Source organism: Mustela erminea, chromosome 11 (assembly GCF_009829155.1).
Source record: "Mustela erminea isolate mMusErm1 chromosome 11, mMusErm1.Pri, whole genome shotgun sequence".
Taxonomy (NCBI): Eukaryota; Metazoa; Chordata; class Mammalia; order Carnivora; family Mustelidae; genus Mustela; species Mustela erminea.
The window spans coordinates 17,215,266-17,229,448 of NC_045624.1; the positions used below are offsets into that span (position 1 = coordinate 17,215,266).

Sequence of the window (14,183 nt, forward strand, 5' to 3'; positions counted from 1 at the left end):
AAACTAAAAAAGCATTCATTTTTCAGATATGCTGCTTAACATGGCACCCGAACCACATCATCTCTTCCTTCTCACCCCCATCCCCGGTACCCTCTGCCCCCACTGGCTCTGGTCTCTACATGGTCCAACCCTGAAAACCAGAAGTGCAATGGAATGCCTTTCCTGCCCATGAGGGTTTCTGGGGGCCCATGCCAGAAGCATCTAGAATGATGTCGAGCTGTGCTGAGCATTGAACAGTGTCAGAGATAAATCCCACTGGGAGGGGTGCCTGGGTGGCTCAGTGGTTAAGTGGCTGCCTTCAGCTCAGGTCATGATCCTGGGGTCCTGGGATCGAGCCCCACCATCAGGCTCCCTGCTCTGCGGGAAGCCTGCTTCTCCCTCTCCCACTCCCCCTCCTTGTGTTCCCTCTCTCGCTGTGTCTTTCTGTCAAATAAATAAATAAAATCTTCCAAAAAAAAAAAAATCCCACTGGGAGATGTTTCACCTCTGGTTGCTTCAGACTTACTTGCCTGAGGTCATGCTGAATACCTAAAAAAAAAAAAAAAAAACACTCAATAAATGTGTTCTATGGTCTCATAAAACACTTCTCTAGAGGAGACAGTTGGAGGGAGGCCTGTGGCTTGTTTATGTCAATCTCCCTCCGCCCCATCTGAAAACTGAGAGACGCCAAAAATCCTTTCCTGCTTGAAATTCTGGGAGTTTGTCTGCCCCTGGCTGGCTGCGAAGTCTAGTCTTCCTCCCTCCGGCGCTGCTCAGACTTGCTCTAGTCCCAGGCCATCCGGAGCCTGGCTTCTGCCCCAACGACTTCTCCCACCGGCACCCCCAGCGGCAGACTGTCTCCCAACCTCTCCTGACACATCTGACACTTCACCCTCCAACCTGCGTGGGGGTCCTGTTCGGAGGTCCTTATCTGATTAGCACCCCAAGCCTCTGGTTCTCTCACTGGTCCTGCTGGACCTATCTCCCTCTCCCCTGAGAACAACCAGTCAATAATAAGCAACAGTCATCATCCCTGAGAGACAGACATCTACTCACGTGTAAGCAGAAAGCACTATCCCTGGAAAAGCACTACACTGGGAAAAGTCACTTTTAAAATGATATTAACCCAATACCACCCATCCATCCCTCTTGCTGCCCTGTCTTCATTCCCTTCTTGGTCCTTTTGTTCTATTTTAACTGTGTTCTCTTTCGCCAATCACACTGAAATCAATGTGTCCATTTGCATTCATTGACTAATAAAGTCCTTGGCAAAGTCAGTCCATCTTTTTAACTGAATTCCCCTGTAGGACCTATCCAGCCAACAACTGGTATTTTCTCTCAGCCTCTGTCGGGTTTCTTTCTGCCCAAAGCAAACCATAAAATAAAAAGTTCCAGAATTTCGAGATTCACTGGGACTTATATTTTATAACGTTTTTCATATAAGGTCTTCCGAAAACACTTTTTTTCCCCTACAAAACAAAATAAAAACGAAAACAGGGAAAAAAAAAAAAACCCTCTACCCTCTCAAGCATGCTATTGTTTGGAAAACAGACAGAGAAGAGTTTACCACTTGCCCCAAGCCAACACTGGTGAAAATTTCTAAGATTAAGAAAAAAACAAAAAGATGGGATTTTGTGGTACAGACTTTTTCCTTTCACATTTTCTTGTGATTTTCCCGATGCCAAAATTTATGACTCTACAACAAATATCCTCCTGAGGCTCTCATGGCTGCCAAGGGCAGTATTTTGGGGCTTTTTCCTTTTAACTTGAGAATCTCAAGGCTTCACATTCCAGAATGCTGGCTTTATCCCCAGTGAGAAAAACCTCTTTGGTATAGTATCTATTTCTATTGTTTTGTAAGAACGAAATGAAGCCACATAATTAAGCCTGGAGCATGAGAAAAGGAGCTCCAGGAAAAGACGCCTTGGTGGCGCCATGACAGTAGATGACAAAGCAGATGAGGAGGTCCCCACTTCCCTCTGAAGGTCCTTCCTCTGCCTGTCCTCCAGGCTGGTGTTTCATATGATACTAGATACCCGGCAAATGAAAGCTGATGTTCAGTGAGCTGGTTCATTTATTCATTCAAAACCATTTATGGCCTATCTCTCCCATGCCAAGTACTGTGCCACACACAGAAGACATCAAGGTGAATGGGACCCAGTCTGTGACCTCAGAGAACTTTTGGCCTAATGCACGAGACAGATCTACAAATAATAAACAGGTCACAATGCATCTCTATGTGTTGAACTGTAAGAACGGGCTCTCTGTTGCAGGGGTTCTCAACCATGGATGAGTTTGTCCCCCCAGCAACTTTGGGCAATGTCTGGGGGCATTCTGGGTTGTAACAACTGGGGTAAAGGGATACTGCTGGTGTCTAGTGGGCAGAAGCCAGGGAAATTCCTAAACATCCTATAATGCACACGCCAGTCCCCCACAACAAGGAACTACCCAGCCCCAAACAGGGATCGTATGGAGGTTGAGGAGCCCAGTATAACTGAGTGAATATGAAGGAATCATTCCTATCATGGCGGCCACTCGCGCTCTTTCCCTGGCTCTCTCATTGATGGGCTCCTGCCCCTAAGCAAGTTAGTCCCCATCTGGCTTCAGTTTTCTTGTCTATAAAATTGGGTTGGAGTCTCTAATCTCCAGTCCCTTCCTGTCTAAGAATCTATGGTTTTATTGGGCCAATAGAGTGGCTGCTCTGAGCCGGGCTCCTGTTCGGAGATCGCCTCCGCCAGGGACTGTTGACTCCACCCAGCTGGAGGAGATAAGCATGTCTCCTGGGTTGATCCTGAGGCTAAATCCGGGATGGTGAAGTGTGACCTCTGCCCAAGGACCTCCAGTTAGGAACCTCCATCTTCAGAGGCTGTTTCCCATCAGCAAAGAAGAACCACTTAATTCATCCACCTCCCTGTATCAGGAGGAAAGGAATGAGTAAATGAGGTAGGATGGAAAATTACCCGGATCTTGCTCCAGGGATGAAGCCCAAACGCTACAGTCCGCATCTCTCCCTCCCGGGCTCTGAGGCAATGGAAGGGTATGAGAGACTCCTCTCAGGACCCGCTCTCTGGCCTAGGGAGGTAGGCTGGGCTGGGGAGGAGTTAGTATCTCTTTATAGGTCTTTGGAAGTGCCTCAAGGAGGATCTCTGTCATTTGCCTCCCTGAGGGAAGTTAGACTCGGATTCTTGGCCACATGTTTGAGGCCCTGGGGCTGGGGGTGAGTCCAGGGCCCTTGGACTCATTCTCTCACTCTCTCTCATTCTTTCTGTTTCTTCTCTCTCCCTCTCTCTGGCTTCCCTCTCCTTCACGAAACAGAAAGACCCTTTCAGGGCCAAGGGGCTGGAGGACAAGAGCAGCACTGGAGCACAGGGGAAGCAGGCCCTGGAGGAGGGAGAGAAGCTCCCGTCTGGCCCAACCATAAGGCCTTTCTAGGACTCCTGTGGTGCTGACTGGAGACAGAGAGGCAGCAGCAGGGAGCCGGGCCAGGGCAGGCACTGGCCCCTACGGCTATTTCTGTGTGACTAGGCTCACAGTGCTGGCAGAACAGCACCGAGGTCTGTAACTGGAGTCTGTGTGTCCTCTCTCCTGCTAGACCATTCGACGTGGCAGATTCTGTGTGCAAGGAATGAATGAACCCCTTTTTTTTCTTCTAGTAGGGAAAAAACTAAAAACTCAGAGACATCAAGTAATATGCCCAAGTTACGTAAAATGCTAGGCAAGGGGACTTCTCTGAGTGTTGCTGACTGTTAGATTTGCTTCCTGAGCGGGTCAACCAGAAATGTACCTAAGTCCCCTCACCACATATTTCCCACTCTCTACGTGTCCGTTGTTTGGCTTTTGGTTTTGAGGGTTTGCTTGTTTTTTTTTATGGTACAATTTACATTCAGGAAAATGTGCAAACCTTAAGAATACAGCTCAATCACACACACACGTGCGCACATACACACACACTCACTCACTCACACACACACATCCATAAAGCATTCACGAGGATAAAAATATAAAACATGTCCATCATTCCAGAAAGTTCTCTCTAGCCTCCCTCACCCCAGGAAGTCACCTTTGTTTAATACTTCTATTGCCATAGTCTAGTTTTGCCTATTCTTCAGCCTCCCATCCTCCTCATGGGCTTTTGCTCCACACAATTCTCTTCCCTCCATGGGGTGTCAGAAATGTGCTCTTGGTCATCGCTGGATAACATCCCACTGTACGAACATACCACATCACGTTACCCACTCTCTTACTGATGGATATTTGCACTGGTTTTAGTTTGGGGCTATAATGTTCATTTGTTTTTTTGTTTTTGTTTGTTTGTTTGTATTTTTGGTAATTAGTCTTACGTGCATATTTCAACTCTCTGTTCCAATGAACTGTAATGACGGTCACCCTCCACAGGTCACAGGACGAGGAGAAAGAAAGAGGTACTAGATGAGCTAAGGTCCTTTCAGCCATGAGACCCTCTCCCCCAACCTCATCTCTCAGAGAGGCTGCCAAGCACCTCCTTGCACAGGGCTGTGACGATGTCCTCTCGGAACAGCAGGAACCACTCTCGGGGCAGAGAGCGCTCATTTCCTCACACACGGGGATACGACCCTGTACCTCTCGGTTCACCAACAGAGCCTAGAGGATGAACAAGAAACACACCTGTTTCTCTTCACCAGATGAGAGCTATCTCAAAGGAAAGATGCTCCCCTGTTCTCCCCCACTGGAAGCCACTTGTGGGAGGCCCGCAGACAGGATGGACATAAACGAATGGATCTAGTTCAGCCAACGTTTCTGTCCTCCGTGGGAAACAACCGTTCTCCCTTGAGATATGCGCGAAAGAGTAAAGCCAACACGGGACCATTAACCAGGTCTCCAAAGCACTTCCATCAGAGTTTACAGACGCTTGAATGAATTCTTACTGCTCATTCTTATTCTTTCTGATTCTTATTTTGTCTAACAAATCCATATGATACCTTGAGAGTCTAACTGCAGGGCACAAACTCTATCATAAAGTCAGGCCTCCATTTAATCATGGCGAGGGACTCTGATCCTCCTCCTGGACATGCAAACAAAAGACTGGGAACAATCCCTGGGATGAGACACATAGAAAAACAAGACATCTCTTGGCCTTCGGATTCATTCAACAGATATTTATTGAACCACAAAGACCTGAAGCCCTTAATCGTCCAAATTATTACTGTTGTCTCCCCGTGTGCATGGGTTTCAACCAACAACGGCCTCCCTGCTCACATTGAACTTCCTCCGGGGGAATATACAATGGGCAGAGCAGTGGGGGAGGGAGGGGTGCAACACAGATCACCCCGTTTCCTCCCAGTCTCCTCTCATCCCTCCTAGCTCAGCCCTTGCTCTCACCTTTTCCAAACTTCTCTCCTCTCCCTTTTCCTACTGATTAATTCCATCTCCCTACCGATCTCTACAAACGGGGTCACAAGAAAAGGGAAAAGGATGGCACAACAGAATGGCCTCCGCTTAAGCAGGAGGAGGTCCCTGTGCTCACCTCTCGGATTCATCTGCCCAGCAAGCCGGGTGCTGCTTATCTGTCCCTTGACTCCCTCTTGTTCCTTCCCCAAATCTGCTCTCACCCTTTTCTTAAAATGCCAACCCCATGTACAATCAGCTCCGGACAGCCCCAGCCCAGCCCCTGGGGCACTCTAGCCCTGACACGCAAACCAAAATTCAAGGTATTTTTCTCACCTCCCCCCTCTCTCCCCCCACCTCTTCTTTCGGGGGCAAATTCTTTCCCCCAGCATTTCTACATTAAGAGGAAAAGTGAGAGGAGGGTTTCTTCCATATCGACAGCTGATGAGAATAACCTAGTTGTCAGCTCTTTACCAAAATTTGATTCAGAACTGAACCAGCCCCGGACTGGATTTGGATTTTAAGGACGAACCTGAAAGAGCTTCTGAGGTCTCATTTTTGAAAATTTACCAAAAGCGGCCTGGAGGTAAATTTGCTCAACTGTGGTTATTGGCATTCCGGGTTCAGAGGCAGGAAATTCCCTGCATAACTGGCCGCTCTTCCCGGAGCCTGCTGGGATCAGGAGCCTCCAACGCCCCTCCCTGGCCCGTTCTCCCCAGTCCCAGCCCAGCCACCCACTGGCTCTGAGCGGAGGCGACCCGCCATTTACTGTAAGTGACAGCTTTGTAGCGTATTTTCACGTCCGCTCATCCAATCCCTGCTGGGCAAGAAGAATTCAGGGTAGAAGATGGGATTCAACTTGCAGAAATGGGGGCACCTGGGTGGCTCAGTGGGTTAAAGCCTCTGCCTTCCGCTCAGGTCATGATCCCAGGATCCTGGGATCAAGCCCTGTATCGGGCTCTCTGCTCAGCGGGGAGCCTGCTTCTTCCTCTCTCTCTGCCTGCCTCTCTGTCTACTTGTGATCTCTCTCTGTCAAATAAATAAATAAAATCTTTAAAAAAAGAAAAACAACCCAACTTGCAGAAACGCCAATATTTCCTTCTTTATGGAGTCTCGGCCATGTCTTGTTTAGAATCCTCGCCAAAGAGCAGCCCCAATGCCCTCCCCAGAGAACTAGCCATTCTGAGAAATTCCTTCTGGAATCACCCAGCCATCATCTCCACCTCTCTGACACTTACTCCCACTTCCCCCAACACACACACACACACACAGTTATTTTGGTCAGGATAGACCTCATCCCTGTAATACACACTCCCAGCATCCCAGATACACCACTGGAAGGGGTGTGTCTCTCATTTAATGCCTGTTGCTCTTACCAGAGAGTGCCTTGATGGTAAAGTTTTTTTCTAATTAAATGTCTTGCCTTCTAGGTCACAGTTCTTTGAGGGAGCATGACTTCTCTATTTTTATGTCACTGAAATGCCCCACTTTCTCGTTTGCAGCACAAATAGCAACCACCAACCTCGACCACATCCCATGGCTAGTAGCAGCTGGAAACCCAGTTTATGTTTTCCAAGGCCCTAGTGTCTTCGCCTTGGCATATCCCGAAATACCCAAGTTCTCATTAGTATGTAGGCAGGGCATTGGAGGAGAAAACGCAAAGGAAATGAGAAGTCTTGCGGAGGGATCAAGTGGTCTTTAGTCCTCCCTAGCTGTGCCGACCGCAGTGCCGAGCTGAGGGCCAGAGAAGACTTTCACTTCCCCGGGTACGGAGTCACGACAAGCAGGTTGCCTTCTGGAAGCCACAGCGGTGATCTCCCTGGACAGTGCTCAGGCAAGAAAACTACGCCAAGTGGGGAGGGGCATGGGAGGAAGGTGGTCCAGAGATACAAAATTCCAGTTATCAGATAAACAAGGACTAGGGACAGGACGCACCACGCGATGACCACAGCTAACACGGCTGTGATGAATCCTGGAGATCCTGAGCGTTCTCAGCATGAGGAGAATTTCTTTCCTTTTGTTGTATCTACGTGAGGAGGTGGGTGTTAGCCAAAGCTTTCACAGTCATTACCTCACAACACACATAAATCAGACCGTCATGCTGTGTATCTTAAATTATATGGCAACGTGAGTCGATTACTTATCCATAAAACAGAAAAAGAGAGGAAGAGAGAGATTCCTTCAGCTGCTGAGGCCACCCCAGGAGAACTGGATCAGGACAGGTTCCAGCAAGCACCTCACAGACCCAGAACCCCTACCTTTTACCCCACATCAGTCAGGTGGATCTATCAATCTGTCTGTCTGTCTGTCTCAGTCTCTCTGGTAACTTTGTTTGGGGGATCCCATTTGGCAGTTCCTTTTCCTAAAGAAGAAAAAAATCGTCCTCTCTCAAAGGACAAGGCCACCACTTAGTTTTCCCCCAGGGGCTTGTAGCGGTGGATGCCAGTGAATGTTCGCCATCTGAAGGCAACTGGGACAATTCTAAGAGGGACTAGTAGCATCACTGTTGTCATTCAAAAATCTAAAGGATGAATGAGAACCTCTAGAATTTGTTCCAGCTAAATCTGTACATATGCTATGTCCCTGTTTTAGCTACCCCCTCTCACCTCCCCCCCTCACACACACATACACATGCCCTTGAAACAAGGAGGGTAATGGGTTAATCTGAGAAATGCAAAGATCCCAGACTGGACAAAGTCCAACAAAAATACAGTCTTCTCTCTCTGGCCTCCAGAGACAAGGCACCTGCACCTGCGCGGAGATGGTCACATAGTCTACACAGCAGCCAGGCGGCCCAGCAGATCGCACTGCAGACGTTGCAGGGCCGTGTACACCCAGCTCCAGAGGCTTTGCCCGGGCGGCCAAGCTTGACAGTATTTCCATCAGTGGAGAGATCTGGCCCATTCTGTTCAACTGGCCCATCAATTCACGGGCCTCAGCTTTTCTCCCCCAAATTACCGCTCTGGCTCGCAGAACTGGCAACAACTAGAGGCGGAGGCATTGCATGGTAGGAGAGATGAATTACCCTCATGTTCCTTTTACTCCGTGCACAGCGGACCTCTGCGTGGCAGGAGGGTGGCCGGGCCCGGGCTGGCTCGAGTGAGCACGTACCACTGAGTCACTGACACTGGCAACTCTTCCAGGCCAGTGACTTCTCTGCTTGAGAGGCTGGCGTTCATAATTACAGCTGGGTTTCTGTTGTCGTACCAAATTACCTCACTTCCAGCCTTAAAATAGCATCCAGCCTCAAGGTGCTAACTGCACAAACACGGAGGGAGGCTTCACAAGACCCAGAACCCGGGTGCAGAGCCAGGGGGCAGGGCTCGAAGCCAGACGCAAAAGTCCTCACTGTTAAAACCTGTGTCTCCTCTCTTGTCTCCTGGTGGAAACAGAGCGGTGCCGTAAAATTGTCTGTTCCCAAAGACAAGCGAGAATAACCTTGGAGTTCTGTCCCTGCCATGCTCCCATTCATTTTACCTACTGACTGGAAAGGATCTGCTCCCCGAGCCTTCCACATCACTCTCCCCCTTGGCCACTCTGCTTGCACCTCGGAGGCTTCCGCAGACCCCACTCCCTTGCCCTCTGGCTGCCCGCTGGGTTAGGCTGATGAGAGCAGAAGATGGGAATTAGGAAGTGGGAGAGGAGAGAGAGCAAGGCATCCGGATTCTCCCCCGTTCCCCGCTAGGCTAGAGTTTGCTGTGGGTGCATCCTTCCACCTGGGGCCACAGCTCCTGGCAGCGGGCCCCTCCGCTACAGGTCATTGCAAACAGTGGATTTCCTTCCCTTGTCCTGGAGGCCTAGGAGGGGCATATGAGTGTCTCGGGGCTGTTGTCACAAAGTGCCACTAAATCGAAGGGTCGCAAACAACAGAAGGGTATTGTCTCCCGGGTCTGGAGGCTAGAAGTGTGAAATCAAGGCGTTGGCTGGGCCATGCTCCCTCAGAAACGTGCAGGGGAGGATCACTCCTTGGCCGGGCCATGCTCCCTCAGAAGCATGCAGGGAGGATCACTCCTTGCCTCTTCTAGCTTCTGATCACTGCCAACAATTGTGCGCCTTCCTTGGCTTACGCGGCCATGGTTCCCGTCTCCGCCCCCTTGCTCACATGGCTGTCTTCTCCTTATGTGTCTCTGTCCGTGTCTCCTCTTCTGAGGATACCAGTCATATTGGCTGAAGGCCCACCCTAGTGACCTCATTTTAACTTGATGACATCCGCAAAGACCCTATTTCAAACTAAGATTGCATTCCCAGAAACTCGGGGCTAGGCCTTCGGGGTATCTTCTGCAAGGACATATTTCAATCCACAACACGTGCTCCACTGGGATGAGTCCCCACATCGGTCCCTTAACCCTTTCACTCCTTTAGAAAGAGTGCCTTCATCGGACTCTTCGATTCCTTTTTCAGAGGTGCCGCCAGTTTTTTGCCAGAACCTTGATGGAAACTCCTACTGCCTGACTGCCTGGATGGTAGAGCACCTACAGAGTGTCAGAAGATTCTAAGGATACAATGGTGAGCAGACACTAGCTGAGTCCCTGCATTCATGGGGCTCACAGTCCACAGCTGAAGAGGCTTAATCAAAATATCACAAAGTAAAACTGCAACTGGGCTGAGACACAGAAGTTAGGTTCACGGCGCTATGAACATGCTTGACTGGGGGAATCACTCTAGTCAGGGAGTCCGGGAAGGGCTTCCCAGGGAGAAGGACACCTGTGCCAGAAAGCAAAGGATGAGTGAAGTCAACCAGATAAAGGGGGGAGCTTTGGTCCCCTTCTTGGCTAAGGGAGAAGACCCCTGAAGAGTTACGTCATGGTCTCCTTAATTCCTTCCACTGGGGGATCTATTCGCATTCATATCCCAACCCACCCACTAGTGACCGTCCTCTCTGAGAAGACTTGACACTCTCTCCCATCCTCATGGCTGCAGAGCACAGCAGAGAATCTGTCTGTCAAGGGGATGCTCAGAGAGTGAGAAGCCACGCCCGGGGCTCAGCACAGTCCAGAGGGCACGGCAGGGAGCGAGCGCCTCAAAACCGAGTAACACGAGGCCCAGCACACGACCTCAACACTTCCACACTGGAATCAGAGCGTCCCTGAAACCAGCTCCTCCTCTTCTGTGCTCCCAGTCTCAGCTGGGGACACCCCAGAACTTCCTGTCTGCCCCTCTGTCCCTCCCTCAGCTCTTACTCTGAGGGATCACTGTGTGTCCCTGATTTGGCCTCTTCGGTCATTCTCGAATCATGCCCTCCTCTCCTTTGCTACTAGCTCCTGCCCTGATTCAGGTCCTTATCATCGTTCCCTAGAACTTTGCCTCTGCTCCCTTCCTTGACTGGCCTCTACCCTATCAAATCCAGCCTCTGTAGCAAAGCCACCATAAACTCAGGGGCAGCCTCCAGCACTCTCTATTCCTGGCAGAGAACGGTCCAAGTCTGGCACAGAAGATTCTCCATGACGGAGCCCTGCCTCCTTACCAGCCTGCCTCCCACTGCTCCCTGATTCACCCTTGACCTGCCAGCAAGGCCACCACTTTCAGCTCCATGTACACATCAAGTTGTCTCTCTCCCCGTTGCGCCATTTTTTCAGATTGTCCCCCCGCCCCCACCATCCCTTCCCACACAACCTAATTAAATCCAGCTCATCCCTAAAACCTTAATTCAGGTGTCAGCTCCTCCAAGAAGCCTTCCCAGATAACCCTTCCCTCTCCTTTTCAACCACAAGGCCCTCCATCCTTAAACATCACGTATTTTAAGTAGCTATCAAGGTGTCTATCTCCCCGATTAGAATAAAGACGCTTGGGGCGCCTGGGTGGCTCAGTGGGTTAAAGCCACTGCCTTCGGCTCAGGTCATGATCCCAGGGTCCTGGGATTGAGCCCCGCATCGGGCTCTCTGCTAAGCGGGGAGCCTGCTTCCTCCTCTCTCTCTCTCTCTGCCTGCCTCTCTGCCTACTTGTGATCTCTGCCTGTCAAATAAATAAATTAATTAATTAAAAAAAAAAAAAAAGAATAAAGACGCTTGAGGCCAGGGGCCATGTGTCATTTGGTTTGACATGCCTACTGCCGGGCACGGAGCTGATGCTCAAAGACTAGATGAATGAAGGAGTGTATGACCAACAAATGGCTGTGGACCGTGTGGCATCTGTGCCAGAGCCGTCAGAATGGACAGAATCCTCCCCACCTGTCACTCCTTATCACCTGGGCCCAGCCCACCAGTCCCTCGGCTCCATGATGCTTCTCACATGGAGAAGCTGCTTTTCCTGGTGTCGAGTGTTCCTCTCCACCCCTTCGAGGGAGGACATGGGAGCGCTCGCCATTTAACAGTTGTGCGACCCCAGCCCTTGATCTTTTCTAAGCTTGGGTTGGCCCTGGGTAGAGCGGGCTCATTTACCGTATCCACTGAACAGAACCGCTTTGAAAACGGAATGAAATAAAATAAGGTGTGTGGTCAGAACTCAGTAAGTGGTCAGAGTAACCAAGCTGTAAGGTGACCAGGGCTGACAAGAAGTATGCGGGAAAGTGCGGGGAATGGGGGGGGTGGGTGGAGTTGGAGGCAAAAATGTCCTTGAAAACTGTTGCCTTAAGGAGCCCCTCCCCCCACCCTCTAAGGGCTCTTTACAAAATCAGGGAAGTTCCACTGTTGTGGGCTTATTGTGTCGTCACAAAAGGCTTCCATCTGCTTCCATCTGCTTGCCAGTCTTACCCGTGTGCGTAGAATTGCGCCTCAAACAAGAAAAGCAAGAAGGGGGTGGTGGAGATCAGTGCAGTTAGGCCAGGGTTTCCCAAGACTTCAGTGAGGCTCCTGGAGGAGTGACGCATTTCCCTCCTGCTGCCAGGTTGTAGTGGTGGGAGAGAAGGCCTAGTCCATCATCTTCCGAAATGAAATTTGTTACAAACACATTCCTTCCCAGCCCAAATCCAAAAGCCAATCCTCAATCCAGCTTAAGAATTAGGAGGTGACAGTCTGGGGATTTGAGCCTACCTATGAACAAGTCCAGGACTGGAAGCCAAGAGTGTGATTTCTGGCCCTGATTTCCCTGCGGCCAGGCAGTCACTTCCATATTCCCTCCCCAGCACTGCCTCACTCAGGGGAGTGTTGGTAAAAAAGCTCTAGGGGGCTTTCTCTGCTACCAATAAATATTCAATGAACAGCTAGAGTGTCTAGCCCTGTGCTAGGTCCTTTGAGTAATCTTCACAGATTTAAGAAGGAAGGACACTGGATAGCAAAAACCATCAACAAAATGAAAACACAACCTACAGAACAAGAGAAAATATTTGCCATCATATATCTGCTAAGGGATTAATATCCAAGATATATAAAGAACTCAAACAAACAAAAAAAAAGAACTCATACAACTCAATAGCAAAAAGACAATCTGATTAAAAAACAGGCAGAAGAGCTGAGCAATTTTCCAAAGAATACATACAAATGACCAACAGGTATATGAAAAGACACTCAACATCACTCATCACCAGAGAAATGTAAATCAAAACCACAATGAGATATCACCTCATACCTGTTAGACTGTCTATCATTAAAAGACAATCAATTCTAAGTGGTGATGAGAATGTGGAAAAAAGAGAACCCTTGAGCACTGTGAGTGAAAGTGTAAATTGGTGCGGCCACTGTGGAAAATAGTACAGAGGGTCCTCAAAAAATTAATAATAGAATTATCTTATGATCCAACGATGCCACTTCCAGGTATATATCCAAAAGGAAACGAAATCCCTATCTCAAACTGACATCCACACCCCCATGGTCATTGCAGCGTTATTTACAAATAGCCAAGACATGGAAACAAGCTAGCATCTACTAACAGATGAATGGTTAAAGAAGACATTACACACACACACACACATACACACACACACAGAGGAATATTTTCAGCCATAGGAAAAGGAGGAAATCACACCATTTGCTATAACATGGGCAGAACTTAAGGGCATTATACTAAGTGAAATAAGTCAAATAAAGACTAATTCTATATGATCTCACTTACATGTGGAATTTTTTTAAAAAGCCAACCTTTAAGAAACAGAACAGATTAGTGGTTGCCAGCGGTAGAAGAAATGGGTGAAGATGGGTCAAAGGTACAAACTTCCAATTATAAAAGAACTATGTCTGTGGTATATGATGTACATCACAGTTATTATATCTAATAGTAATTCACCATACACGTGACAGTTGCTAACAAAGTAGATCTTATGGGAGCGAATAAATGTTAACCACACTTACTGTGTTTCTCTGGCTATAGAACCTACCCTCTTACCTTCTAGCCTTGCTCTGCCCACCGCAGTAGTCACTGGTCACATATAGCTGTGGAATCTGAGAGTGTGGCTAGTCCGAACGGAGATGTGCTGTGGGAAATACACACTGGACTTCAAAGATTTGGCCTGAAAAATAAATCGAAAATATCATGTTATTTATATTGATTGCCCATAGAAATTATATTTCAGATATATTTAGTTGAATAAAATGTCTTATTATGATCGCTGCAACACTGTTTCTCTTCACTTTTTTTAACAGGACTCCCAGCAAATTTTAAATTACATTTGCGACTCACCTTGTACGTCTGCAGGACAGGAGGGCAGTCCTCTACTAACCTCATAGCTTGGGGCCAGCATTAAATCAACCAAGACAAGGAGAGGGCCTAGTGCAGAGCCTGAAACAAATTAAGCACAAGAATTATTGTTAATATTAGTAAGATTAGTGGTTTTCAAATTTTATAGTCGTTTGTTTTTCAAGCCACTTCTTCTAACAAATTTAGGAAAGGAGTTCTGGGGGCACCTGGGTGGCTCTGTCAGTTAAGTGTCTGCCTTCGGCTCAGGTCATGATCCCAGGGTCCTGGAATTG

General features: G+C 48.6%; 1 long non-coding RNA gene across 1 annotated transcript; it reads right to left on the reverse strand.

Annotated features, from left to right (window-relative positions):
* Window positions 1–454: 454 nt before the first annotated feature.
* Window positions 455–13,962, reverse strand: LOC116569473. The gene is made up of 3 exons (XR_004277050.1): window positions 13,894–13,962; window positions 13,600–13,723; window positions 455–528 (listed from the first exon to the last, which is right to left on the reverse strand). It is a non-coding gene; the product is annotated as an uncharacterized LOC116569473 (long non-coding RNA).
* Between the last annotated feature and the right edge of the window lie 221 nt (window positions 13,963–14,183).